Source organism: Mus pahari, chromosome 19 (assembly GCF_900095145.1).
Source record: "Mus pahari chromosome 19, PAHARI_EIJ_v1.1, whole genome shotgun sequence".
Lineage (NCBI taxonomy): Eukaryota > Metazoa > Chordata > Mammalia > Rodentia > Muridae > Mus > Mus pahari.
This window is the reverse complement of record NC_034608.1, coordinates 37162409-37168193: the sequence shown is the minus strand read 5'-3', so window position 1 is coordinate 37168193 and position 5785 is coordinate 37162409. Positions and strand designations below refer to the sequence as shown.

Genomic DNA, 5785 nt, shown 5'->3' with positions numbered 1-5785 from the left:
CTCAATTGCCAAGACACAGGAAATTTATTTTCGAGGTTTTGTATTTGTGACGACTTGTTTTATGTTCTTAATATAATCTGTTTGGACAAAGTTTCTGTGGGCTGCTGAGAAGAGTCAGTTCTGAAGTCACTGGATGGGACTGTCTGTACGTGACTTGATTCTGAAGTCGCTGGATGGGACAGTCTGTACGTGACTTGATCCATGGCACAGCTTAACCTTGCCGTTTCTAGTTCAATTTTCTTGTCTGGGTGGTTCATCTGTTGGTGAAAAGTTCAGTGTTGTAATCACCCACTGTGACTGTGTTGGAGATGTCTGCCATTTGAACTCACAGTGCTCATCCTGTGATGGTGGGTGAATTAAAGCTCCATGCATATATTAACAGTCATTATATCTTCAAGATTGTATACCCAGATTGTTCCCATTATTAATGTATACCGAGTTTCATTTTGCCTCCTAATTGTGTCTAAAATCTTCTCTGTCACATTTGTCTTTTAGATAGCAAACTGTCATATATTTCTTTATAATCCAGTCAGTCTCTCTCTATTAACCTGGGAGTGAACACACAGGGTTACATTAGATAGGTTTTACTAATTTATCCATATTAGACATCTGCTGGTTTCTAAGGCAAAATAACCCTGTCTGGTTCTTTTCTGTGTCTCAAATCTTAATCTGTTCTTTTATGAGAGATGGGTTGTTTTTGTTTTTTTTTTTTCTGAGTTCTTGGGTTTGTGTTCTTCTTTCCTGTCTGTGTACAGATTCCATGTAAGTGTCTCCTGTAGTGCCAACTTGGTGACCATGAATTGCTTTGGTACATGTGTATCATGGCAGGTCTTCATATCTCCCTTGACTTATACAGTAGGCTCTGCCAGTGTTTGGGGGCAGTTCCAGTGTTTCAGGGCTTGAACAAGGTCATTCCCCATTCTCTCAGCACTTACTGTTCATGCTCTTAATTCTTCTCTTATCTGACTGTGTAAGAATCCAGCACTTCTCTCTCACAATGGTCAATATTCTCTTTTTCTATATCCCTGGCATTTTAACTACAATGCGATGTGGACACCTTCATTTCTGTCCATGATTACTTGAGTTTTAAAAGTCTCATATACTTATATGTCATTTCTTTCTATAATTTTATTGACTACATTTTCTGGGTTTTTAGCCAGTAGTTTGCTTCTCTTCTCTCCACCACTGATTCATGCATCCAATCTTTTATTGATTTCCCATGGGTATTGAATGTCATAGTCATGAATCTTTTGTTATGTAAATGCAGTAATTCTTCGACCTTGCCTCCGATCCCCAGTATCCTTTAGTTTTCAGCCTAGTCTATCGGTGATGCTCTGTACTGAGCTTTTCATTTGATGCACTGAGCTTTCGTTCCTTCGATTTCCACTCTGTTGTTCTGTTGCTTTTACAGAATCTTTATGTCTCTGATGAATTTCTCACCCCAGCAGCGGATCTCCAACTCCAGGTTAGGACTTGCCTGTTTTCTTCATTTTCCTGTTTATTTGAATCTGAAGTGAGTTTATTGATCTTTTTTATTTATTTATTTTAGATTTATTTATTTGTTATATGTACACGAGTGTTCTATCTGCATGTACACCAGCATGCCAGAAGAGGGCATCAGATTCATTATAGTTGGTTGTGAGCCACCAGATGGTGTCTGGGAGTTGAACTCAGGACCTCTGAGAGAGTAGCTGGTGCTCTTAAATTTTGAGCCATCTCTCCAGCCCTATGGTTCATTTTTAAAAGCAGATTTGAATTGTTGGTCATTTTACCCCCTGGATGTTTGAATTTAACCACTTCAGAGTTATAAGCAGAATCAACTTTCCTTCCTTTCACTATTTTTCGTGTTTCAAACTTGTGACTTATGTATTGTTGGGGATCAACTCTGGCTGCTCTATGGGGATCATGGTGGTGAATGGCCTTGTCTTGAAAACTTAATCACTTAATCCCTAGTATCTCTCAGAGAAGTGAAGCAAACTGCAGTAACATCAAACAAAGTAGCTACAAAAACCAGAGCTACCTAAGGCCAAAGACTAACGAATGGTAACCATAGAAAAATCATACGCGAGGAAGGAAAGAAAAGTGTCTGATGACAGATGGATGCAAGTAAATGAATCAGATAAAGGCAGGAGGAGGGACAACATTTAAGTCTCTTACAATAAAATTAAAATTTAAAACAATACTAAAATGTAATAAGAGAGGGACAGATCAGGGGAGGAGGAGGGAAGGAGGAGAGAGAGAGGGAAAGGGGAGAGGGAGAGGGAGTAGAGAAAGAGATCAGGTGTTAAAATTGACAAGGAATTAGAGAAGTTTCTCCCTGGGCCTCAAGTCATGGAATTTTCCACCATGGGGAGAGGTAGAGGTTATCTGGCCCTAATCTTCCCCACTGTTCTACATAAGACTGCATGGGGGCTGAGAGCTGTACCACTGTAGGCTGAGAGCAGCACCAGGGTGGGCGGATTGCTGTGCCAGAGCCACCCTGTGTGAGCTGAATGCTGAGTCACTGTGGGCTGAGAACCATCCAGTGTGGGCTAATTGAGAGCTGTGCCTCTATGAACTGAGCCAAAGCTTCACCTCTTCCCACACCTGGACCACTGCTGGCCCCAGAGAGCTTTGCAGGCTGGGCTCTTGCCTCAGAGGCCCTCAGTTTGTTTACCCAGAGTGAACAAATGCCCAAGCCTGTGGCTGTGGTTTCATTTCCACACAGCCTGTGAACCAGCATGGGAGAAGGGGGCTGTTTCTCACCTGTCTCTGTGTATCCTCTGGTTCTACATCCTTCTCGGCTCTTGTATCACCTGGGTTTCTTTCTAACGAAAATGTTTGACAGCGTATACATGAGTGAGCATCTTGCACTACTGTCTGTGGATGTGTGTGCAGGTAGCCACAGCAGTGTGTTCATATTACTGGTGTATCACATAGAGAAGACAGCATGTCTAAGACTCTCCCCATCCTCCATCTCTTTCATTCTTTCCACTCCCTTTCCTGTGATGTTTCCTGGGACTTGCAATGAGTGATACTGATGTCCCTGCTTAGGGATGTCATTTATTCTCAGCAATTTGACTACTCATGAGGCTCTATATTAAACCACTATACACAGATGACTCTCTGACCAAAGTTGAGAACGCCATTGATGTACCACGTAAGCATAAATATTTAAATGCAGTTTGGTACCACATCCATTTAGCATGGCCTGGGGGGGGGGGGGTAGGTTCCTCCCTAGTTTCGATAACTCCCCAGTCATAGGTTTATACCTAGGTTTCCTGCACTAGGTTTTTTTTCCTTCTGATGGCATGGGCCTGGCATCCAATCAGAGGCCAGTTCCTTTCCAAACAGCCATGCCACTATTGTGCCAGTGGGAGCATCTTGCCTGCAGATTGTTTTTATTTAAGATTCATTTTATGAGTATGTGTAAGCTGCCTACATGCTCATTTCTCCATGTAACTAATTCCTTTCTTCCTCCCTTTGGTTGAAGCTGTTGGCCAAGGCTAAGCTGTCCTAGTACCCTTGTTTTAGGAGAAATAAATACCATGGAGCTTTGGGATAATTGCCTCTCAAGTCTATAGAAAAAAAAATCAAGTACAGAGGGAACACCGAGTTTAGACGGCTGCTCTTGGCCTTCAGAGGGAAGGTGACGAGCTGAAGAAACACAGCCATTTATTTTCACTGACGCATCTGCTTCCAGCAGGTGCCACAGCAAAAGGACAAAGCTAGTTCATCCCCAAGTCCCCATGTGGCCTGAGCCTTCATCTGACTGGTTGGCCTTGCTCCTTCCACAGGGCTGGACTGTCACACAGCACTTGAGATTCTTCTGGCAGAGAGCAACAAGTTCTTCATTCTTCAGACAAGATGCTGTGTATCTCCCATTAACCCTGATGCATTTCTCATGGAAAAATGCATTCTTGGCTTCACAAAAGAAAAAAGATTAATTCTGCTTCACTTATGGCTAATTACTACCTGTGATTGTTGTCTAACATCAGCATTTGCCTGGTGCCATGATGGATATGGATATGTAACCCTACCACTTTCTTCTTCCATATCTCTCTTCTTCTGTCTCTTTGTTGTCTATTTTATTCTATACTTATATAAACACATTTTTTTAAAAAAAATCTGTGCATTTCTTCATTTTAGTTCTTCCTTTAACTTTTGTCCTTTATTTTTGCTAATGAGCATAAAGCCAGGCATCAAAAGCCTCTTCCCTGGCAATGCTCTTGAACTTACCCAAACCTGAGACAACTTATCATGACAGAAAAGGCAATCATGCAATGTATCCATGCATGATTCATTGATGACAAGTCATAGGGAAGTTACCTTCTGTAACAACTGCTCTCTTTCAAGTCCAACAGACCAAAGTTATCTGAAATCCTAGAGTTGATCACGTGTAGGCATTTTCAGGATAGACCTTGTGTCACCCTCCATGTAAAGATGTTCATTTTCTTTACCTGGGTTCCAGAAAGAACAGCAAAGAGAAATAAGAAAGTCTTCATGACCCAAAGGGCTGCAAGGGTCAGCACAGTGTCCATGGAAAAGGGCGCCAACACCCACCCACCTTTATACGCTTCTCCAGAGCAAACAGGGCCTTGATCAGTGAAGCGTATCAGAACAAGTGACCATCCATGCCCTGCTGCATGGAGCCCAACCGCCTCAGTGGGTGTCACTCAACCTACAGTGTATAGCTGTTTTCTTTGGCTCTGGAAAGTTCCCAAGAAGGAACACAGGCATGAGCATAGAGCAGAGGTGGGCAGAGGTGGATGGCTGGGTGCAGGTCGTGTGCTAGAAAAATCTGGGTTCAGTCCTTTGCATTGCTAATCCTCACTAGGCTCCATCCCTAGTGGCTTCAGACCACAGCTATAGTGGGAATGTAAGTACACAATACCCCATGTTTCAGTGAAGAACTGGTGCCCTGTGGTCAGGTGGACTCTGAACTACACAGCCAACCTTTGTGAGCTGTCCATGCCGGGGAAGGAACCTGACCTAAGCATGTACCCAATCATTTGATTTTAAATTCCGGACTTTGCTGCATGCAGCCCATTTCAAGTGTTATTTACATCATCTTACTTAATCTTGGAGGTTTGTTGTTTTATTTTGTTCTGCTCTTTGATTCATTTGGGTTTTTTTGTTTAGAACTTAACAGTTTTTTTTTTTAAGGTTGTTTATTTTATTCATATGAATATATTGTAGTTGTCTTCAGACACACCAGAAGAGGGCACCATATCCCACTACCTATGGTTTTTAGGAATTGAACTCAGGACCTCTGGAAGAGCACTCAGTGCTCATAACCACTGAGCCATCTCTCCAGTCCCTCACACAGTATATTTTGATCACAGTCTTTACCCTCCCATAACTCCTCCCAGACCTTCCCCACTACCCACCAAACTTCCTGTTGTCTGATTTGGGTTGGCCAACTACCCTGAGCATAAGGCCTATCCTGGAGTGTGGTTGATATACCCAGTATCACCACAGTGATAGAAACTTATTTTCCCTATCGCAGGAGCTATAGATTACAAATAAGTAGCTTCTTGTCTAGGCAGGAACTCTGTGCCCACTTCCCCTTTGCTATCTGTCTAGCTTATATTGCTCAGGTCTTGTGCACACTGTCAGCCTCTATGAGGTGCGTACCAGCCTTGTAGTACCTGGAGCAGTCCCTCACCAATGTCTACTCCTCCTAGTTCTGACACTCTTTCCAGCTCCTTGAGCTTTGAGTGGAGGAGTGTGATAAAAATAACCCCTGAATGGCTGAGCGCTCCACAGTCTCTCTCTCTCTCTCTCTCTCTCTCTCTCTCTCTCT

General features: G+C 42.9%; 1 pseudogene; it reads right to left on the bottom strand.

The window, feature by feature from the left end:
* Nucleotides 1-3712: 3712 nt before the first annotated feature.
* On the bottom strand, nucleotides 3713-4520 carry LOC110336176 (annotated as a pseudogene).
* Nucleotides 4521-5785: the final 1265 nt, after the last annotated feature.